We start from the raw sequence: 24,577 nt of genomic DNA, 5'->3' as shown, positions 1-24,577 counted from the left end.
CCTCAAGGAGGAGCATTTCTTCCCGAGGTGCTGCTCATAGCCCCTGCCGGACCACTACCCTGAATGCTGCATCCATCTGCTGCTGGGTGGGTCCCAGGCCACCAGAGGATGAGAAAGAACCTCCCCTCAGGTTCCCCCCTCAATGAGGAACCAGCTGCAACAATGAGCCAGCCACACACAATATCACAATGGCAGCCAACCCAGCCCTGGCATTTCCACAGGAGCAGGAGACAGACACCATGTGGGCCCCCGGGGATGCAGCCAGAGGGCAGGAGGGAAGGGAGCCTGAGCATGGTCCCCATATCACACACCATTGTCACAGACCTGCGCCTTCAGAATTCAAGTTAGAACTTCCTTTCTTGCCTCCTTTACCTAGTTTCCTCCTTCCCGTTTCAAGAGGACACTGTATTGAGACTTACTACGCTCCAGGCCCCTTCCTGCGATTGAGGATATGGCAGACAAGGCCCTCCCCCCAGGAAGCATCCCTCCCAGTCCTCTCTTCAACATACCACCACAGTCCAGCCAGGCCCCTCTCCACTATGACACCACCGTGGGGGCTCCTTACTGGCCTTTGGACGTAGGAAATGAAAATGTAACCAGAAGGCCTTACACAGGGTCCTGGCAATACAATCTCAGTTGATCCTCAACACCACCTGTGCAGCCACAGGCCGGGGTTATTGGTCATGAAGATGGGGCTCACTCCTGGTCCTGCCGCTTACTAGCTATGCAGCCTTGGACAGGTCCGTTAACCTTGATGCACCTCAAAATGGGGACTGTAGACCTGCCCTGCCCACCTCACACAATTGGTGTCTCATTCAGCCATCGTTAAAGCAGCTGCTGCAATAGACACAAACGCAAAATCAACAAACACTGCATCTATCTTGAATAAAACGGTATTGAGGAACTTCCAGCCTGGTTGGGGCAGATGTATTAAACAAATAAAGGCAACCAAGTTTGGAAGCTACAGTGGAAGAATTAGGATATAGTGGGGAGAAGGATTAATTGAAAAACGGATATGGGTAGAAATGGGGATTTTAGAGAAGTCATTGCATAAAGAAGTAACACTGAGCTCTTAGCAGCAGGCATTCCCATATAGGTAATTGTTCCAAGGATCAAAAAAGATGATAGGTGTGAACCTGCTCTATAATAAACTGTGGAAAGCTGTACAGTGCAAGGTAATTGTTTTACTCTTAATGTAACATGTCAGTTGTATTTGTTAAGCGAGGCTCTACTGCAGCAAAAAACAACCGCAGAGTCAGAGGGCTACACTGCAGATGTTTATTTCTCTTGCTCCACACAGTCACTCAGGACCCAGGCGGGCTGGTGCACTATCACCTTCCATCTCCTGGAACACACGCCTCCTTAGTCACTGAGGCAAGAGGAGAGGGAGCTTGCCAGAGTGAGATGTGTCACTTTCACCTACAACCTGTTGACCAGAACCAATTACGTGGTCCTGTCTCATAGCACTGGGACTGGTAGATGCAGGGAAAGAGATGGGAGGTCCGGTGGACATCAGTGGCTTTATCACAGAGGCCAAGAAAAACACTCTGCATCCTGCAAAATCTGGGTGTTGGGTTAATCCGAGAGTTCTTTAGGGAATTCTGCGTCTGGCCCCTCAGGGCCAAGGAATCTATGACACACAGGACTAGACCCATATTCTTCCTAACTCCCAAGTGACTGGTCATGGTGGAGAACTAGGAACAACCACAAGATTCAGCTCATGTCCATGACTCAGACGAGCAAGAGTTAAAACAATAATAACCATAGCTAACATTTATTGAGCACTTACTATGTGCTACGTCAATGTCATCTGTACTTCATTTAAGCCTCTTGATAACCCAAGGAGGTAAATGGTATTGTCAGCCTCGGTTGAAGATAATGAAGATAATAAAGAAGTCCAAAGTTCTTAATATTCTTCAGTGAGGAAAATAACAGAGCAGGAAATTGAATGCGGAACTACCCTGTCTCCACATACACACACAGTCACACACACAGACACACACACACACACACACACACACACACTTTACAGTCCCAAGATATGGATTCTCAGTCTGGTCCTGTGACGGGCTCAGATGGCTTTGGCTAAGTCACTTCACCTCTCTGAACACCACTTTCCTCAAACTGTAAAACAGGAGGAATACAATACCCATCTCATGGGACTGTTGGAAATGTCGAAAGATTATCTCTTAATTATAGAAAAGAGTTTTTGCAACTATCAATTTCTCTGCTATTACATGACAAATACACACACACAGACACACACACACACACACACACACACAGACACACACAGAGGGTGTATATACATTTTAAAAAAGGAAAAACTGGGGCCAGCCCGGTGGCTCAGGCGGTTAGAGCTCCATGCTTTTAACTCCGAAGGCTGCCAGTTCGATTCCCACATGGGCCAGTGGGCTCTCAACCACAAGGCTGCCAGTTCAATTCCTCGACTCCCGCAGGGGATGGTGGGCAGTGCCCCCTGCAACTAAGATTGAACACGGCACCTTGAGCTGAGCTGTCGCTGAGCTTCCAGATGGTTCATTTGGCTGGAGCGCGTCCTCTCAACCACAAGGTTGCCAGTTCGACTCCCGCAGGGGATGGTGGGCTGCGCCCCCTGCAACTAGCAACGGCAACTGGACCTGGAGCTGAGCTGCGCCCTCCACAACTAACACTGAAAGAACAACAACTTGAAGCTGAACGGCACCCTCCACAACTAAGACTGAAAGGACAACAACTTGACTTGGAAAAAAATAAAATAAAGGCCTGGAAGTACACACTGCTCCCCAACAAAGTCCTGTTTCCCTTCAAAAAAAAAAAAAAAGGAAAAACTGTACTAAAATTATGCTGATGGTAACCACTTTGAGCACCTCTTGTAATTGCAGAAGTCAAACGTAACTTGTGTTCATCTTTTGTTATCGGTCTATATCGAGTATTACTATTTTAATATAGTTTTTTCCTTTCTTAAAACGTGTATACATTTTTTGGACCGTGTGTGTGCGCGCGCGTGTGTGTGTGTGTGTGTGTGTGCGCGTGTGTGTGTGTGTGGATTAGACATCGCCTAGGGACAAGGCATAGGTCTGAAAGGAGATCACATCTGCTGAGCAGGTCCCTTCCCCCCTGAGGAGTCTTGCTGGCACACCTGAAACAGCCCCAGACAATGACAACTAGATATAGGCCTTCTGCACTCTTCCTCTGGTCTCGTACTCCCTTTGGCAACTCTGCCACAGCCTTTTTTTTTTTCCTGCAGAGGTTTTTGTAATATTTCTCCTAAGTGCGACAGCCACATCAATAAGTTCCATTGCATCACGAGTATGATTGAAGAGCAGAGTGTCTGGCTTGCTGGCTGGGGCTTCTGGTCCAATGCACAAAGTACCATCACACACACACACACACACACACACACACACACACACACACACACTCCCCTCCACCATGACAGTCTGGCCCCCTCTGCCCTCTCCAGCCTTTCCCCTCCTCTAGCATCCCGTTGCATTCTGCTCCAGGACTCCTGCTCCCGTGGGCCCAGTCCACACGTTCCCCACCCCCCCAGAGCACTCACCGCAGGTCTTACCCTTCCCCAACCCACAGCTTTCACTCTAGACATTTCTTCCACCTTGAATATCCTACCACCACCTCTGCCTGTCAAGAATCCTCGCAGATACACACAAAAATGTCAAAACAGTTATCTCTGGCTGATGAGATTACAGATTATCTCCTTTTCACTTTTCTCTATTTGGAGATTTGGGGGGATAAGCATATGTTATATTTATGGTCAGAAAAATACAATGAAGTCATGCTTCAAGCCCCTGCCCTCCTGCAAGGCCCCCCTCACCTCAGCTTACAATTATCTTTCTCCTCTGAAATTGTATAGCTCTCGGCCCTATCGCAAATTGCTTTGTACTCTAGTTAGTTTGCTGTGTGTGAATGTCTGATATCCACAACCAAATTGCAAGCACCATAAGAGCAGGCACACGTTACGTACACCCCTCTACCATACCTAGCCCTTTGTGTATATTAGGGCTCCAGGCACATAGTAAGTTATGAGTAAGCTGACTGATTACAGGGTTCTAGGGACGGCCCTAAAACACCTTAGATTGCCCTGGAGAGGTGGAATCATAGGAAGTTAGAATGAAGATGCCTTCAAGTTTCTATAACCCAATGCCATGCATTTATATACATTGTTTCTGACATTTAATTTGCCCACTAAGAGGGTTTTATCACTCCCACCCCATGAGCAGCCAAAATAAGGCCTAGACAGGTAAAGCCATTTGGCCCAAGAGTCCAAAACCCATGTCTTTTGTCGCCCAGCCCAAGCCTTCAACGCTAAACCACAGCTGCCACTCCAAGACCTTAATAATTGCCATTTTTCCCCCCAGTCAGTGGCTGGACACGGCTTGCCAGGTTAATAATTTGTTCATTAGGTTCCTAATGAATTACTTGTTAATTGCTAACTTGATGAACAGCCAGCAGTCCCCATCTGCCTGGAGAAATGGCAGTAAATAACCACAGAAGGGCGAGCCACTGGCAAGCTGGAGCTTTTGGCTTGAGAAGGAGGTGGCAGTGGCTTCCAGCAGAGAAACCTGTCTTGGCCAGTCACCCAGACAGCCTGAGAAGTCCCCAAGGAGTGGAACCTACCAGGTAAGCCAGCACTGATAGGGCACCTCTTGCTGGGCCTGTAAGTTCCCCAGAAACGTCCATGGCCTCCAGATCTGCATACCCCAATCTTTCAAGCCATCTATCCACAAAACCTCCCCTATAGACTTTCTTTCACTTTTATGTTTGCTGACCTTCCATGACTGGACGTCAATTTAAGCTTCACATATACACACACAATTATCTGTCGTCATCTTATCTCTGAGCACGGGTCTTGCCGCCCCATCTTGAAGGCAGTTACAGTATTCCTATTGGACTATAAGCTTCCTGAAAGCAGAAACCACATCTTTCTAGTTCATCCTTATATCTCCTGTACCACAATGTGCCCAACTCAATAAGTAGTTATTAAAGGTGGGAACAATTCATACTGTCCTGTATAAATCTGCATTAGTCTGCTCATGCTGCCAGAACCAATTAGCACAGACTGGGTGATTTCAACAACAGAGACATAGTCACACAGTTCTGGAGACTGGAAGTCCAAGATCAAGGTATCAGCAGGTTTGGTTTCTCCTGAGACCTCTCTCCTTGGCTTGCAGAGAGCTGCTCTGTCACTATGTCCTCACATGGGCATTCCTCTGCGTATGCATGCCTGGTGTTTCTAGGTGTCCAAATTTCCTCTTCTTATAAGGACACTCTTATGAGACTGGACCACACCCACCCTAATGACCTCATTTAATATAATCACCTCTTTAAAGACCTTGTCTCCAAATACCATCACAAATACTGGGGGTTAGGAGCTCAATGTAGGAATTTGGGGGGGAAACAATTTAGACTGTAACAACTTTTCACCATAATGTCTACCTCAGTGGTGGGCACGTATTAAATATTTAATGTACATGCCGGAGTTGACAAATATTCTGTTTTCTCCGGGAGAAGGGCTCATCTATGTGGCCTGGGCTCCCAGTCCCGCACAGATACCTGGAAAATTCCAGGGTAGAGTGTTTAAGGCAAACCCTCTTGGTCAGATCGGCTCCCAAGTCCTAATAGCTCTGTTATTTCTAAAATCACTTTAGAGCAGCACTGAATAGAGATGATGATTTTCTTCATTTGCATAGCAATTTTTCTTATCAGAGCACAGTTCTCGGATTTCTCCTTCTAGCATTGCTGTGAGGGAGGAAGGGGAGGGTTAGGATGTCCAGCTGATGGATGAAGAATTGAAAAAAGGAGTTAGTCAACTTTCTCAAGTCAAGTTAAGCCTCGTATGTGGCTTTCAACTCCCAGGTCCCTTCCTTGTGAGTCCCTATAGGATGGGACTCAGTCATTTTATTCTGTGTCTGAGCACCCAGCACAAGCCAGGCACGGAAGAGAGGCTTGGGGAGGTTTGGCATTAATGATAATGGAGCTGGCGCTTCAGTCTTAACCCAGAGCTGCGAGAGGCTGAAGAGTCAGAACTGACCACCACCAGCGCCGCCACTTACCCCTAAGCATGCTCAGGCAAAACCAGCCCAAGGGCCAAGTAGATGTTCCCATGCCAGCCTGCTTTTCAGTTAAAGCCCTGAAGGCCAAGGTTAAATTGAAAATGAGTCTGGGAAATAATATATCTATTATCACTTTCGCTCTGTTCCCAGTGATGATAAGGAAAATGTGTTTACAGTACAATTGCAAAATGATTTCACATATTATTTATTTTTATCCCTTTATATCACAGGTATTTTTAGAAGTTGCCTTGAATCCATTTGGATTGAAGCAGAGAATGAATTTTAAAAAGTACACCATCTCATTTTACTCTCAGAACAATGCTTCATTAGATAAGGTGGGTAAGGATGTTATACCCATTTAGCAGATGAGTAAAGCAAGGCATAGACAAGTCAAGTATTTGTTCAAAGTCATACAAGGAGTGGGTTAATAAATGGGTTGACTCACACCCACGGGCTTTCCTCGGAGTCACTGGATTGGTGTGGGAGGAACCCTGAAGAACTGCACCAGGAGAGGTCCCTTCTGAGGGCAAGAGGAAAAGAGAAAGCTCTGTACCAGCAATTGCCAAATTCTATCTGCAGGTGGGCCTTCTCTGGCAGATACAGAGTTTTTGAACAATTTGTATCTGAATTATTTCAGTTGAGGTACAGACTCCCCAGGGCCCCCCAGGCCCTGTCACGCCCTCCTGCACAGTGCTCCACTGCTATCTGGATGCTAAAGGCTTTTCAGTTTGCAACCCCCATTTGTTCTTGGAACATCAGTCTAATGGATGTCAAGGACCAGAGAGGTCTTTAGGTACAAGACAAGGCTCAAAAGGAGAGTAGGGGGAACATCAAATGCAAATTGCACACCCTTCTCACCCAGCGACGTGATTCTGCTGAGGGCAGACAGACTCTGCAGCAGATGAGGTCCTGGTGCCTTGAACCCCAGATGCTGCTTCTCGACAGTCCTGGGTATAGGTGGACCACATTTTAATCCGCCCTGAACATCCCGCAACACATGCTGCAAAATGGGCACCGAATGAACAAGCCATGGTCTCTCCCCAGCCCAGTTCAACAAAGAGAACTTGTGAGCCCAACAGGCTCCATAAAGGCCAAACACAAAAGGCACATAGCAGATGATACCTCGGCCACCTCCCTGCCAGTTTTCTTCTCTGATGCACATAGGTGCCCCACATCCAAACAGGCCCCTGCTGCTGTCCGTAACCCTGGACTCTGGGAATGGAAGTGACCTAACCCGCAATATACAGTCCTTCTCTGGCCCTCCTCACCAGTATGTCTGTCTCTAGCTGTGGTGCGGTCAGCCTCTCACCCTCTCCTCACTCTGGTGTGGAGCCTATCGTTCCGCCTCTGTCTCACAGTAATATCCCTAATCTCTTCAAGTCCTTCCCCTCCCAGGACAGAGTCCTTCCTGAGTGTTTGCTGCCAACATAGATCAAAATCTACAACCAGGTGATGCCAGCTCCTTGGCACATGGAGGATACAAAAGGAATGGGCTCCAGGGGAGCAGAAGCATGACATGTGTAGGCTTTCCTAACAGCTAGTGTTCTCCAGAAATGGATGGAGATCTACCCCTCCACGCCCACCCCGAGGTCTGGCTTAGCTTTATTTTGTTTTCTTAAACTTAAAAAAAAAAAAAAAAAATTACAGGACAGGAACTAGGAGATCCAAGATGGCAGAGTAAATAAACTCTGTTCCTGCATCGTTCCATGAACACATTGAAATTACAACTAAATTATAGAACAATCAACCTGGAGAACAATCTGAAGTCTAGCTGAACACAAGGTTAATAACTAAGGATATAGAGAAGCCACGTCGAGCCTGGTAAGAGGGACGGAGACATGGAATGGGCCCCAAACCTCTGTGTGGTGGTTGAGAATCAGGAGGAATATCTCGGCCGCTGAGGTTTCCCACAGAGGAGTGAGGGACCCCAGCCCCCCACATCGGCCTCCCCAACCCAGAGTACTGGTGGCGGGAAGAAGAGCCCCACAACATCTGGCTGTGAAAATCAGTGGGGATTCTGATAATCCAGCTGGGACTGAAGGCTACAGGAAACCCAGACGTCCTCTTAAAGGGCCCGCACACAGACTCACTCACAGGAACTCACCTTGGGCTCTGCCAGAGGGACAGTGACTCTGGTGGGCATCAGAGGCATGTGGGGGGCAGACTGGGGTTTGTGGCCTTGAGGTGAGGGCTGGAGGACAATCACCATTTTCCCTGTGTGGAATCCTGCTCCCATGAAGTCAGCAGGTGGACGCCATCTTTCCTGTTTAGCCCCCTTCCATAGACCAAATCTGAATCTGATTGGTCTGGTGAACTCCACTGCTCCACTCTGCTGACTCAGCTGTGACCCCTCCCCATTCAACGCATGCACTGCCCAACGTACTTTCTCGTCAGCAGCCAGCCCACCCGCATTGCACCCTTTCTTAGAAAGCTATCAGAGTCTGTGGACCCCAGGCTGGCAGCAACTGGCCTCATTGTGCTCTGAGATTTTTGCTGCATAGCTCCAGGCTCAGCACTGGCACCAAACCAGAGTCTACACTAAACTGGTGACCACAACTCTTCCACTCTAGTGACTCCCTGAGGCCCTGCCTCACCCAACTTGGATACCGCATGACGCTATATCAATAGCTGAACCTTAAGTGAGCCAACAGGTGGCAGCAGGCCTCTGAATGTCCTGGCTTTATTCAGAGCTACCCCAGGCCCAGTACTGGTGATAGACCTCCTTGTTTCACCGTGTGGTCTCTCCCACATGCCTCCAACTTTAACACAGGAAGTGAACAACCACAGAACTTTTAGCTCCTACCAGGTAGCCCCCGCCAGTCACAACCAGTGGGTGACCTGGGCCTGCACCAGAGGCCCTCCCAAGAGGCCCCAGAACCAACATAGTTGAAGGTTGACTTCAGACTACAGAAGAGAACTACCCAATTAGCCCCACAAGTGGCATACACAAGGGAGGTCTTAACAGGTACCAGAGCTCACTAGGGTGAATTCCACTCAGTCTGGTAAGCCCCCTGCACCTCAGCCTGTAAGCTGTGGTCATGGCCAAACCTCACAGCCTGTCAGAGTGAGGGTCAATCCCACCCACTGGCATGTCAATAACAATCAAGGCTCAAATATAACAGGATGGCACACAAAACCCACACAAGAAACACTCTTGGAGCAACTGGTGCAGGTGACAAGGGACATTGTGCCAGGGCCCCACAGGATACCTACTACATAAGAGCACCCAGCCAAGCATGAAAAATGTAGCAGCATTACCCAATACATAGAAAAAACCACAGAGAAGCAGCCAAAATGAGGAAACAAAAAAATGCATCTGAAATGAAAGAGAGAAAAATCCAGAAAAAGAACTAAAAGAAATGGAGGCAAGCAACGTTCCAGAGACAGAGTTCAAAAAATGGTTATAAGGATGCTCAAGGAATCTAGTGAGAACTTCAAAAGAGAGATGAAAAGCATTTTAAAAAGGACATAAAAACCATAAAAAAGAACCATTCTGAAGTGAAGAATACAATAACTGAAATAAAGAATGCACTAGAAGGAATCACTAGCAGAGTAGATGAAGCAGAGGATCAAATCTGTGATTTGGAAGACAAGGTAGCAGAAAACACACAATTGGAACAGCAAAAAGAAACAAGAATCAAAAACATGAGGATAGGTTAAGAGGCCTCTGAGACATCAAACATAACAACATTCAAATTGGAAGGAGAAGAGAGAAAGCAAGAGATTGAGAACCTATTTGAAGAAATAATGACTGAAAACTTTCCTGACCTGGTGAAGGAAATAAACATACAAGTCCAGAAAGCACAGAGTCCCAAACAAGATGAACCCAAACAGGCCCACACCAAGACACATTATAAGTAAAATGGCAAAGGTTAAAGACAAAGAGAGAGAATCCTGAAAGCAGCAAGAGAAAGGCAACTAGTAACTTATAAAGGAGTTCCCATAAGATTGTCAGCTGATTTCTCACCAGAACCTTTGCAGGCCAGAAAAGATTGGCACGAAATATTCAAAGTGATGAACACCAAGGACCTACAACCAAGATTGATTATTCTACCCAGCAAAGCTGTCATTTAGAATCGAAGAACAGATAAAGGGCTTCCCAGACAAGAAAAACCTAAAGGAGTTCATCACCACCAAACCAGTATTATAAAAAAGGTTAGAGGGACTTCTTTAAAATGGAAAAAAATCAAAATTATAAATAATAAAATGGCAATCACTACATATCTATCAATAATTACTTTTAATGTAAATAGATTAAATGCTCCAATCAAAAAACACAGGAGGGCTAAATGGATAGGAAAACAAAACCCTTACATATGTTGCGTACTAAGAAGAGACTAATTTCAGATTGAAAGACACACATACAGAAACTAAAGGGATGAAAAAAGACACTTCATAAAAATGCAAATAAAAAAAAATAAAGCTGTGGTAGCAATACTTACACCAGACAAAATAGACTTTAAAACAAAGGCAGGACAAAGAAGGACCCAGTAATCCCACTTCTGGGTATTTACCCGAAGAAACCCAAAATGCTACTTGGAGGAGATGTGCGCATCCATGTGTTCATTACAGCGTTGTTTACAAGGTCAAAATGTGGAGGCAGCCTGGGTGTCCTACAATGGATATATATGTACACATATATAATGGAATATTTCTTGGCCATGGAAAGGAATGGGTTCTTGCTATTTATGGCGGCATGGATGGACCTGGAACATACTGTGCTGAGTGGAGTGTCACACAGAGAAAGACAGATGCAATGTAATTTTGCTTCTATGTGGAATCTAAATAACAAAACAAACAAACAAAACAGAAACAAATTCATAGAGAACACTTTGATGGTTGCCAGATGGAAAGGGGGTTGCGGGTGTGGGCGAAAAAAGGAGAAGGGATTAAGAAGTACAAATTGGTTATTACAAAGTAGTCATGAGGATGTAAGATATAGCGTAAGTAATATAATCAGGGGGATCACTTCGTAAATTACATAAACGTCTAACCACTAAGCTGTACACCTGGAATTAATATAAAATAATATTGAATGTCGAGTGTAATTGAAGAATTGAAAAAGGGGGGAAAAGAGGTTCAAACTTCCAGGTATAAAACAAAAAAGTCATGTGCGTAATGTACAGCATAGGAAGGTAGTCAATAATATTGTGACAGCACAGCATGGTTGCTAGACTTATCATGGTGATCCCTTCTTCAGGTACTTCTGAAACTAATATAATATTGTATGTTAGCTACATTTTTAATTAAAATCTTAAAAATAAATTCCTAAAATGAGAGAAAAAAATAATAACAGATTCACAGGAAGTTGTAAAAAATAGTAAGGATTGGTCTCTTAGACCCTTCGTGCATTTTCCTGAACGGTTACAAATTACATGACTATACCACAATATCAAAACCAGGAAATTGACAAGGTACAATGCATGTATACAGTTCTGTGCCATTTTCTCACAGGAGTAACTGCCACTTTAATCAAGGTATAGAAGTGTTCCATCATCACAAAGGTCCCCTCATCCTACTCCTCTCCCTCAAACACGCCTCCCCTCCCTCTCTTTTGCCCCACCCCACACTATCACTAATCTGTTTTCCATCTCTATAAGTGTGACATTTCCAATCTTTGCCCCCATTGAGTTAGTGGCCATTAAAAAGCAGCTCAGAAGCTGGGCGGACCCCAGCTGAAAAGAGGACTGACTTTGCAGAGCAGGCAGGCCTGGGACAGAAGTGGCCCAAGGCATAAAGAGCCCAGCCTCCCTTGGATTCAGACAGCCCAAATACCTGGAACCTGTGTGCCACAAACCAGCCCTCACCTGCCCGTGTGGAGCCTGCATGATCACTCCTGTCCCATTCCGCCTCCATTCCTCCTGCAGCCCTGGACAGGGTCCCTCACCAGCTGCTCTCTGCTGCCCCCATCAGGCAGTTTGCTGCTCAACGTGCCCTGGCCATAGGATTTTAATTTGAAACTCTCCCAAGTCGTGCTTCCCGTACTGTACCTACATAATTCATTTTCATTACCTAAATATAGGACTCAATATTTGCTCCTGTTAAATTTCATCTTGTTTGTTTCAGGCATCATTTCAGCTTATCAGGATGTTTTCAAACCCTCAGCTATCTCTCTGGACCTCAATTATCCCTCCTAACTGTCATCTAAAAATTTAATAATCCTGCTCTCTGTGTCTTCACCCACGTCATAGATGAAATCGTTGAACTGAGAAGGATTTAGGACCGAATTCTATGGCATAATATAGGACCCCACAGCCCTTTCTAGATGGAAATTTGAGATTTAAGCAATACCCTTTCAGGACAATTGTTCATCAGCCCACCCATGTGCACTATCCACTGAGCTTCGTTTCTGTTGTTGTTTTCACTTATTCACAAGGCTGCCATGAGTGCTTACACTGCCAGCTCAAGGAGTGACCAATCCAAGCAGCTAGGTCTCACCATCGTTTAAGTATAAAAGGCGGTCCCATTTCCTTTCACACCCAAATTACAATGGCTTTGAGTCCCCGCCCACTTAACCCAGGATCTGATTCCCAAATATTCTCAAGAATACCCAGAGTTGTGTACATTTGTCTATAAGTCAGCCCTTCTCGAGACTGCCTGGCTGTGATCCGCAAAGAAAGTGGGAACTCAGAGGCCAGCTCTGCGCACTGACCTGGCCATAAACTCTACCCGATTTGCTGGACCATGATAGCTCTCTGAGGTGGAAGAGAGCACACGACACCTGCCCAGGGCCCACGTTGTGTACCGGTAATTAGAAGTATGCAGCTTTTCCCCAGGCCCACCAGAGTTCTGCATTAGCCCTAGTACACTATCGGCTCCAGAGCTGGCCCCCACCCTCCACCTTGCACTGAGGGTCGTGGAGGCCTGGTGCCCTTTCTTTGCTGATGAGTTCCCACCCGTGGAACCAAACTGTTCTTTCCTGCCTGCTAGCCTTGGTTGCAGCCACCAATACAGCAGTGTGGGCATGGGGGTCCATTCTCAGTCTCTGTTCCTGTATACAGCCAGGATAAAAATACAGACATAAAAGAGGGACAGGCCACAAGGCCACAACACCTACATCCCATGTGTACTAGAACAAAGGACAACTCCTCACCCCCCCAATACCCGCCCCCCACAAAGCAGAAGCACCCAGCCACACTATCAGTCTAATTGCTGCCAAAAGGGGAACAGAAGGTGGGTTGATGGGCTTTGTTCTAAGTGAACTCATGCTGGCTTCTAGCAGTCACCTTTCTTTTCTAAGAACTCACAAATCCTCAGTTTCAGTCATCTGTTTTGGAATTTTGCCAAGAATCACCATTGAAATTACTGAATAATCACTGTCAGAATCAGGACAGGTTCCAGGTTATTTGTGTCTGATAAATGCATTAAGATCCTTAGGTGGAAACCAGGCGGCTCCAAGCCAGACCCCGCTAAGTGTTTCTTTCGCTCTCGCTCACCATCATGGTAACACACATGTACATGTATACATACTCGTGCATGCATGCACACGCACACATACATGCATGCACAGGCACACATAAAGCACCCCCCAGACTACTCAGAGGACCCCTCAACCCTCTAACATGGACAGGCCATCTAGCACAAAGACAGTCTAAGTCAACACCCCTACTTCTTTCCCCTTTTCTTCTTTTCAACCCATTAAGAATTGCTGTGTCCTCTATCTCCACCACCGTGCCTCTCCCCCAGAGGTAACAGACGTTTTCATATTTCTGTAATTGTGACTGTGGCTGGGTCGCCCTGTGATCCCATGGAGAGAGCCAGGCACCTGGGAAGGCGCTCAGTGGGCTCCGACCCACGCCTCAAACACACCTCCATCTGTCAGCCCAGCCCTCCTTGCGTGGGGAGTTGATGGCACGTTGACTGCCAGTTTGCTAATGTCCTTGTCGGTGGCCGCTGCAAAGACAGTGTTTTCTGCAGAGAAATTCTAGGACTTAGGCTCCAGTCTTCTCAGAATTATAGTAATTAAACTTGAGAAGAGCAGCATGTCAGAACCCCCCCTGCACCTGTCACTTCTGGGCTGACAACAGGGCTCCAACTCCAAGTTCACTCTGCCCTCCTCCCAGGAGCCCTCTTTCTTTCTTTACTGCCCCTTCCCTCCTCTTCATCCAGTTGCCACGCACCCAAGGGCCCACTCTTCCTCAATCACAGATGAAAACCCAACCAAGCCCGCTGCCAAGGCAAGCACCTTCGAAACGCAGCTGTTGAGAGCCAGCTGGGTCCTACTGGGCTGGTTCATCCAGGCCTTGTGAGATCTGGGGACTGGTTCAGAGACAATATCAGAACTGAGAGAAACCTCAAATACCACTTAGACCTGCTAATTCCACAAAAGAGGAAACCGAGGCTCCGAAGAGAGGAGGAACTTGCTCAAGTTCAGCCCAACAGTCACAAAGCCAGGGTGAGGACTCGCATCTCCTGACTCCTGGGTTATTCCACTACCTCAGGGCCATTTAGTGAAGCCAGGCACGGTGCCAGTGCTTTACATAAATTACACGTAATTTTCACAGCAATTTTTTCAGGTATCATTGTCCCCCACTTATGGGTGGAGAAAATGAAATGATTTGCCCAATGGCACACAGAGAGAAAGGGGTGGATGAAGGGGGTGGAGCTCATTGCACCATTTTCGCTCATAAATGTCCATCATGGGCAGACAGAAGCAAGCCTAAGTGGGTTTGTGAACACAGGAGAGTGTCCCAGTGGGAACAGTCCTGGAAGCTACCTACTGGAATGTGCCAGCTATGGGTCTCCATTGACGACAGCAACTCAACATGTCCTTCACAGTAAGAACCCCATGTGACCAAATGTCAACAAACATGGTGCCAAGAAAGAAAGACACACCTGGGGGTAAGAGACAGAGACAGGGTTCATGGAGAATGTGCGACTGGAAGTTGACCTTCAAGGGGGAGGATCAGGAAAAGCAGATGAAAGCAGGGAGGACCCTGGAGTTGATAGAATCTCATGGAGGACCTAGAAAAACCCAGCAGCCTCCCTTGGGTATTGGTGGATATTTGTATGGCAGAGAGAAGTGATGCGTTTTCCTAACCTAGCTTCCACATGCCCACCCAGCCCCTCCCCATTCTCCACTGCACCCTGGATTAACAGGATTGACCACAAATCAGAGAAAGTGACAGCACTGTTTTGCTTCTGGAGCAGTAGCTCCATACACCACACTCCTACCGAAGGTCTTGGGAAGTGAAGAGGCTTTGCAGAGAGAAATCAAGGGAGAGGGAGTGGACAAAGGGAGCAGAAAACGGCTGTGTGGGGATGGGCAACTTGGGAATGGGCGGAGGGGGTGACCAGTCCCTTAATGCCTGGCCTCTGTGGATTCAGGCACAGCACAGCTGACACGTTTGTGGGGGAAGGACGCTGGTTTCTTAGCTCTCTTCACAAAGCAGAACAATTGTTGTGTTATCATCAGTTGAGTTACACCAACTTTCTCATCATTTTTCTTTGCAAAACGAGGATGATAATTGTATGCACTGCAGAGGTTGGTTGTGAGAATTAAATGAGATTCAAAGGACCTGGCGTAGTTGCTGGCACCTAATCAGCACATAATAAATGTTCGATTTTTATTATTGTTTTTATTTCTATCTTGATGAAAAATGTATTATTTTTACAGTGTTATAAAACTACGAGAACCACGGGTTAGGTCCCACAAATTTCATTGCCAAAATCATGTACTTTGGACAGTTCTATTACATTTGTGTTATTTAAACAAAAAATTCTCCTTCTCAGGCAAGTTGGGAGGAAAGTGCTTTGTCTACAACCCCAAAGTGGTGCTTATGATCATAAAACACTTTTTCATTTCAAGGTGATTTCTAACTGCTCCTCATCATATGTTCACAATATAATTCCGAGGTCAGTGGAGCACGCGTTCTTATAGTTCCTTTATTAGATCCTGAAACTCATGGTACAGAAAGTTTGTTGTCTGGATCTACAGCCAGCTCCCCAATGCCTCTCTCAGCCCTCAGTCTAACAACACAGTCCAAACAATTCAGCAGGTTGCCTACATGTCTGGCCCAGCATGCAGAGGGGTTCCTACCTGTGATCTGCTCCTGACCTTCGCTGAGTCCTACATCTCTCCCAGGCTTCAGCCAGAAAGGATCATCACCAGGGAATGAGATGTGAAGAATCTTGAGGAGTTTGGAATCTCATGCTAAGATAAGACTGCTCTTTGAAAAGAAGCACAATGCAGAGATGTTTATCCATCCCATTGGGGCTTCTGGTACCCAACCCTGCCATTCCTAGCTCCACCCCCACCCCACCCCTGTTCACAACTAACCCTTTCCCTGGCCAATCCTGCTTCCAGAAAGATGTCAGGCTTACTCTAGTACTATTTGCTCAACGGGTGCATGGGAGATCACTGCTGGTGCCTGTTCTGATTGGTCAAAATCTATGTTCTTCCAGGTGTCAGACCTGTTCCAGGTATTAGTTCTTTTGAATATCACCTCTGCCTGTTTCCACATTCCTATCACCCTTCTCTGCCTACTCCACTACAGTTGGGCAACCACCATTCACCAAACATCTAGGCTTATCCTGTACAGCCTTGCTCAGTCTTCTCTCCCAGAATGACTTTCCTTTCCTGGTCTGCCAGGACCCTGGTCAAAGACCATTTCCTACAGGAAGCCCTCCCAAACTTAGCCCACAGTGTTTACCACCATTTTCTAACTCTCTAAAATCTCTATTGTGCAGACCGATTTTTTTCAAACTGCAGGTTTTGTATCATGAGAGGGTCATGGAAACTGATTCAGTGGGTCACAATGTGTATTCTTTAACAAAATGGGATAGAATAAAAAATAGCAGACTGTATTGTCAGTGGTAAATATTGACTCTGGCATCCTCATGCACACATACATGTACATGTGTTGTATACTGATGTATGTAAAATATGTTTCTCACTGTGAGTTGCAGTCAAAACTTTTAGAAAAACATCGGACATTAGTGCCTTCCATCCTCAATAGTACCACGAATGTATAATCTGCCTAACTTCACCAAAGAGGCCAGGAGTGAGGCTGAGGAGAAGAAGAATAGGGAGCCAAGATGGAGCCACTCCCACCTGGAAGAGAAAGCATGAGCTGGCAAAACACTGTCAGACCTGCCCAGCACCTGACATGAGCGATGAGACGAAAAGCTCACGAGGGCTGGGATTTGGCCTCTCTACTTACCTCTCTCTCCAGCCGCTAGAACCCAATGGCAGGAGTTCAAAAGTAAGTGTTGGAAGGGCTGGCCCCGTGGCTCAGGCGGTTAGAGCTCCATGCTCCTAACTCCGAAGGCTGCCGGTTCGATTCCCACATGGGCCAGTGGGCTCTCAACCACAAGGTTGCCGGTTTGACTCCTCGAGTCCCGCAAGGGATGGTGGGCTCTGCCCCCTGCAACTAAGATTGAACAGGGCACCTTGAGCTGAGCTGCCTCCCAGATGGCTCAGATGGTTGGAGCATGTTCTCTCAACCACAAGGTTGCTGGTTCAACTCCCACACGGGATGGTGGGCTGTGCCCCCTGCAACTAGTAACGGCAACTGGACCTGGAGCTGAGCTGCGCTCTCCACAACTAAGACTGAAAGGACAGCAACTTGACTTGGAAAAAGTCCTAGAAGAACACACTGTTCCCCAATAAAGTCCTCTTCCCCTTCCCCAATTAAATCTTAAAAAAAAAGAAAAAAGAAAAATAAAAAGTAAATGTTGGTGAATAGTGGCACAGGCTAGGTTAGATGACTCTGTGATAACAAAAAAGAAAGTCTCCATGGCTTAACATGGTTTATTTCCCACTCACACAAAGGCCACCCTGGACCAGCTGTCCTCATAGCAGAAGCTCAGAGCTGCTTGCCTCATGTCACTCTGCCTGCTACATCAACACATGGATTCCAGGTAACTGTGGCAGCAAAGAGAGTTAGAGGGCTGCACACAATGCCACATGTCACTTCCCCTCCCAGCCATTAGCCAAGGCTTGTCACGTGGCCTCCACCTAACTGCCAGGAGGATGGGCAATACAGAGAAGCACATGCAAATTTGGGGAGAAGTGAATGTCTCTACCACCACAGTGCATGAGCCGTTTTGCCTCCTTTTTCAACTATGCATAATTCTGTGCTCCTCAGCTACCCAGTTACTTATTGCACAGAACCTCTGGGGTCTGCCCTATGGAAATACAGGCATGATGACGACCTAATTTGGATCACCTTGGAAGCAGATCCCGAGCCAAACACCAGAGCACATGGGGCCAACTTGGGAGGTGCAGGGAACACTAGCGGAATGGAGGGAGGTGATCCAGGAGACAAGTGTTTTTAAATAGCAACCTCAGTGGGTTTCTGACGCTCAGGCCATGGTGAAGCTCTGGGTAACAGTGTGCAGCACACCCCAAAATGAACCCCACTGAAGGACTGAGGGAACTGAGGGCATTACCAACCCATTCCATAAGCCCGTCATGAAATCCTCACCCCCTCCCCAGATTCTGGCTTTCCAGCCTCCGTTTTTACAGCGCAGTGGTCACGTAGCCTGGTTCTGACCAGTGAGAAGGGAAAGGAAATCTGCTGGGGAGGGTTCTGGGGCAGCATTTGCTTTCCTGACCAAGAGAACAGATGGGTTTGTTGCTATCCCTTCCTTTCCTCTTGCCCTGAATGTAAATGTGATGCTGAAAGCCGCTACGGCCGTCCTGAGGCCATCAGTGCTGAGCAGGAGGACGAAACGCCAGTCAGCTAAGGATGGCAGAGTGGAAAGGGACAAGAAACTTGGAATTCTGACAGCATCGCTGAACAAGTCTGGCAACTGTCTGTCTTCTTGTCGTGTGAGAAATATAAGGTCCACAGACTTTGGCCCCGTTCACTCCACTGTCCTCTAATTGCAGCCCAACACCATCCTAACCAGCCCAAGTGGGCGAGTTCAGAGAGACGGACCTTTGTGCCGTAAGTCATGCCTGGGGCTGTGAGAGGTTTGGTGGGACTGCAGGACGGAGTGTGCATTGGAGACTGGAGGGAAAGCGGCTGCCGGGGAAGGTTAGGAGTAGAATATAAAAGGCCCACCTTGCCATGCAAAGGAGGTCCAAGGAGAGCTTTCCAGAGCTTCAAATGAGGGAGGAAGAGGATCATATTTGTGTTTCAGAAAATAACTGCATGGGTCATATAAAGGAAGGTCATCACCCCTTTAAAGGCACAGATAATCTATGAGTCATGTCCAGTATGACTGTATCATCTGCTACCACTATACAGCCACCGTTTAATACTTGTTGAATCAAACTGAAATAAAGTTACCCACAGCTATTTTCATGTGACACATACTGACTGCTTCAATCAACGGCAAAAACGATTCAGAAAGACCGTGGGGGTATTTCTGGCTCTGCCACCAAGGTTGACGACCATGTCACTTCCCTCTTTGGGCTTCAGCGTCTTCATCTGTACAAGGAAAGTGTAGAACTCAGTGTCACTTTCTGCAGTAATCCTGGGGACCGACTGACTGCAGTTGGCAACCAGGAGAGGTGTCCGGGCTTCCTCCTCTTTCCTCCCATACGATGAGCAGAGAAGTTGATGGGACAGCTTTATCAAGGCCGTCGGCCACCAAGCTCTGAGCAGAGAAAATGCTTCATAGCTCTGCCCCCAGGCCTGATTTGGGAAAGAAAAACTGCTCATCAAATATACATATTTCTGTAAGTTTCAAATTACCCAGATCCCAATCTTGTTCTTTCTCTCTATGCGTATTACATATATGCAAGGTTTTCTCTTTTGTTTTACTCTTCCAACTACGTATTATTTCAAAACCAAGGACAAGGGGAGAGGGGACATCGACGGTTTTCTCCTGTGGCATTCAAATAAAGAGTGATCAATTAACTCTCCACATTAGGTACGTACCAAGGAGACCCACAAAACTGAGGCTTTGGTCCTCATGTTCAGACACCCATCAACATTGCAGTCCTAAATTATATTTGACATTTAATTAAAACCCCAAGGCAGTGAAGTTAAGAGCTGAACTGCTACATTTCTAGAAAAGGAGACTCTCTTTAGGATGGATTCATTTATCTCCTGCCACCAAAGGCATCAATACTCACCCCCTACCACCACTCCCTGCACCCCAGCCCAGCTCCTTTCACTACCCAGAGAAATACAATAGAGGCAGCAATTGGAGAAAAGAACACTTCCTGCCCTCCCTTCCCCCCACACACTCCTTCAGATGCTATCACTGCCAGAATGGAGCTGGTCCTTCCATGCCATCTAGAACCAATGTCCCTCCTGGCTGTCCACCTATGCCCCACCCCCAATTCCCCACTTATTTCCTGTCCTAGAAACAGCACTTTTGCCTGTCCAAAGACATGAAGGGTTTTTAGCATTGAGCACTGTTTCCTTCTCCCATTTCCACCCTCCCTTCCTTCCTCCCTTCTTCTCTCTTTCTGTCCTTCCTTCCCACCGTGGCTGCCTCCCTCTTTTTCTCCCTCCCTCCCTCCTTCACTCCTTCCTTCTTTCCTGGCTACCTGCAAAAAACCCACTGAGCAACCCCCACATTCAAAGTCTATGCTAAATATGGTGGGGACACAAAGACCTATAAGACTCAACTCTCGCCCTTGTGATCTTTTGGTGGAAACGGGAACTCATGAAATACTGAGTATCTGCACTAGGCCTAGTGAGACAATGTAGAGATAGTACCAGCAAGAGCTCCAGACAATAGGAGCACTGGAGTCAGACGAAGGAGAAACGGGTGGGCAGGAAGGGCTTCACGGAGGAATCAGGGTTTGTGCTTGGCCTCAAATACTGATGCAATCTAGAAAGACGGGAGGAAGAGGAGAGGTGTCCAAGCATATGCAAGGGTCAGTAAAGAGGGGTACAGAAGACCGGGGAGGGGGGTGGCAAAGCCTGCTGGTAAGAGATGGAGTCTGGACTTCCTCTGGAATCTGGAATCCTGCAGGACCTGCAGGGGTTCTAGGTGTGTTGGCAAATGTGGAAGATACAACAGACTGGGATTGCATTACTCCCTGCCTTCCCTGAGAATGAATGGCCGCATAGCCTTGGGTGGGCTGCCTCCTCTCTGAGCCAGATTTTCTTTCCTCTGTGATGTGGGGAGGGTCCCCCTTGTGCCTGCTCCCCCCAACCTATCTTTCAGGACCAGATCACTGCCAAATGGTACCATGGGCCAGGTTTGGAGTACAGGGAATGTCCCTGGGCCCTGGATCCTGCTCTCTTCTTCCACAGCTTTGAGATATTAGAACAAATGATGCTTCCCAAACATAGATCTTAAACCCAGCCCAGGATCAAAATACATGAGCAATGACTCAAACGCACATAAATCTCGCACTGCTCCCAGCAGAGCATTTCATATCGTGACTCACCTTGTTCACAATTTCATCCCCAAAAGGTTTAGAAGGTGACGGAAGCAGCAGACCTCTCAGGCCTGATTCTGATCCACCAGCAAGAAATGACTGAACACTGCACATGGCAGAAACCGTGGACAGAAGGAATAGGAGCTTAGAAGGGAGTTTTAGAGTTCAGAGCAGCTCAGAATGAGAACCGTGGTCCAGAGGGATGTGGGCAAAGACTTTGGGAAGCCTGACTTCCAGGCATTTAGAGAAAAGGTAGCTAGTGTCCTATAAGCAGAGATTCTAAAGGGGAAGACAGCTTGAGAAAGATGGGCAGCAATTTCTGGAGACAAGATTCTCACTGTGTGATTGCTAAATAATCTGTCAGGGAAGAGGTGAGAGAGAAATCTGAAGAACACAATCACAATTTCGGCTGCACCAGTAGCTCTCTGGCTTCAGCAGGAAAGCAGAATTAGTCAGCTCCTAAAGATCAAGGACAATGATCTTTGCCCTGAAAATCCAATTTGAGTCACGTGGCTCCCTCTCTCACTGTGAATGGCTTGCCCAACATGGCTAGCTTATTCTCCCAGCCTTAATGCCACCCCACCCCTGCCACATCCGGTGCCCAACCTAGGGGTCAGCAGGCCACTGCCCACAGACCAGCGTGGCTTGCCACCTATTTTTATCCAACCCACAAGCTGAGAATAGGTCTCACATTTTTTTAATGGTAGGGGGAAAAAATCAAAAGACTACTATTTTGTGACACATGAAAATAATACAAAATTCAAATTTCAATGTTTATAAATAAAGTTTTATTGGCACACAGCCACACTCATTTGTTTACACGCAGCCTGTATCAGTTTACTGGAGCTGCCATAACAAAGTATCACAGACTGGGCAGCTTAAACAACAGACATTTATTCCCTCACAGTTCTGGAGGCTGAAAGTCCAAGATCAAGGTGTCAGTAGGTTTGGTTGCTCCTGAGGTCTCTCTCCTTGGTTTGTAAATGTCCATCTTCTCTCTGTGTCCTCTCTTGTGTGTCTGTGTCCTAACCTCCTCTTCTATCATATTGGATACCTATCATATTGGATTAGGGCCCGACCTAGTGACCTCATTTTACCTTAATTACATCTTTGTAAGCCCTGTCTCCAATAGTCACATTCTGAGGGCCTATGGGTTAGGACTTCAATACATGGATTTGGGGACACAATTGAGCCCATAACATTACCTATGTCTTCAGCTGCAATAGAGACCATATGGTCCACAATGCCTATTAAACATAGACTTTTATTATTATTAAACATAGACTTTTATTATCCCAGCCCTTTCGAGAAAATGTTTGCCAAGCCCTGCACTAGACAAGCTGGACATGCTACAGATTCCCTCCAAACACCATACTCCCCTGCTTGTCGCTGGCCCTGAGCTCATACTGAAACTGACACACCCTCTCCTTTCACTGATAAAGTCCTTCCCATCCAAGGCTCCAACACTGGCAATGGCTTGGTGTGCGACCACTCCCAGGGGCACTGGCATTTAAGCCAAAGAAATGAGTCTTTCGTGAGAAAGTTCCAGGTCATCAGACACACCGAGCGGAAGTACAGTGGCTAGTCTCACATTCTACACATCTTCCCAGAGGGCACGTGGGGGGGGCCTGGAGGTGCCAGCACCAAAGTCAGCACAGAGAAACAGGAAACACAACTGGGACTTCCATGTGGATGCAATTGTCCTCACTCAGGCGAATGGGTAGGTCTGAGCAATGAGCCTTGGAGATACAAGTGGGAAGAGAAAGTGGCAGAAGACTCTAGGCCAGAGAGCTCTCAGAGGGAGGTGCCAGTGGAAAAAACAGGGAAGGGAGCCAAGTAGCCAAATGAGGAGGAAAGCCAGGTAACAGAGACTAGGAAAGGAGCTAGGAGAGAGCATCAAGGTCATCTTGGCATCACCTGGAGACAGGAGGCCCCGGGGCACACCGTGTCCCCATGCCCGAAGTGAGACACTGGGGTTTAAGGAAAGAGCCCTGGAGTGGTAGGTCAGGAGTCGGGGGTCTCGTGCCACCAGGCTGTATAAATGGCTGATCAACTGGGCAGGAACCTATAAAGGACACAAAAGCATCAATGGGATAAAGAAGGAAAGAGAACCCAATAACTTGGGTCTGTACACACAGCTGCTTCGGTACTGATCGCCACTCCCAGGGAAATGGCAAAGGCTTGCTTGGGTAGGAACCCCACAACGCTCATCTCGGGCACCAACTCCAACCCCACTTAAAAAGTGTGGGACGGATATTTCAGAAAAACCTGCCTGAAGAGCACCAAAATAGAACCTGTGCGTGTGAGTACAGGTCGAGGCCTTGGCTCCAGCTCTGTCACTCATTAGCTATGTGACCTTGGAGAGCTGCGTCCCTTTCGGTTTCAGCATCTGAAACACCAGAGCTCGGCCAGGTCCTTCCCACAATAATATTCTGGGAGGAGTGGCTGTAAGAGACTAGGCATAATGTGAGCCTTGTGGGTACCCGATAGATGTGGGGGTGAGCCAGGGAGAGAGCTTGTTAGCGGAACGCAGCCCAGAAGCACATGCTGTGGTTTGTTTGCTCTGAAAGCTTGAGAGGGGTGTGCTGCTAGGGAGAAGGACAGTGACCTTGCAAATGGGGTCCACTAGCAGATAGAGGGTGTACTTAGCATGAGACACACACACACACACACACACACACACACACACACGGGCTGGTATGTACCCACCTTGATTGAATGTGCCTTCCCAGCTGAGGAGGAAGGAAAGGGCCCAGAAGGAGATGGAGCTCAAGAGAGGAAATTGACAGAGGGAGACTGGGAGATCCTTTCTGCTTCAGTCCTGCATAAAACTACAAAACTTCCCCCATTTTATAGACAGAGAAACTGAAGCAGCCGTCAGGAAGAGTAGTGTCTTAAAAAATAAACTAAAAGCGGGCTGGTGGCCGCTGCCGCTGACCGTGACCTGGGTCTCATTTTGACTGACTAGCAGGGAGGGGGCAGGGAGAAGACTGTGGCATGAGAGGATGACACAGACGGCGGCTGTGCTGGAACACATCTCAGCCTTTATAGTGGAAAAAGCCACAACCAAGCAGAGCTGCCATCAGCAGGGAGAAAAGAGGAACATTCTGGGCACGAAAGTCTGTGGTCAAATAAATGGTCCCACAGCCTCATCTCCTCACCCTCTTTGGTGTATGTTTCCATATGCCAACCTCCTTAAGGAGGCACCTTCAAG

General features: G+C 47.3%; 1 protein-coding gene across 1 annotated transcript in view; it reads right to left on the bottom strand.

Annotated features, from left to right (window-relative positions):
- Positions 1-11,916, bottom strand: part of GFRA2 (GDNF family receptor alpha 2) — a 105,549-nt gene extending 93,633 nt beyond the window's left edge. Inside the window, exon 1 of the mRNA XM_081075447.1 lies at positions 11,879-11,916. The gene's annotated coding sequence lies outside the window, so the exon portion shown is untranslated. The remainder of the gene's footprint in view (positions 1-11,878) is intronic.
- Between the last annotated feature and the right edge of the window lie 12,661 nt (positions 11,917-24,577).

Source organism: Rhinolophus hipposideros, assembly GCF_964194185.1.
Source record: "Rhinolophus hipposideros genome assembly, chromosome: 16".
In the NCBI taxonomy this organism is placed as follows: Eukaryota; Metazoa; Chordata; class Mammalia; order Chiroptera; family Rhinolophidae; genus Rhinolophus; species Rhinolophus hipposideros.
Note: the sequence above shows the minus strand (reverse complement) of the source record. Positions and strands in the feature narration are given on the sequence as shown.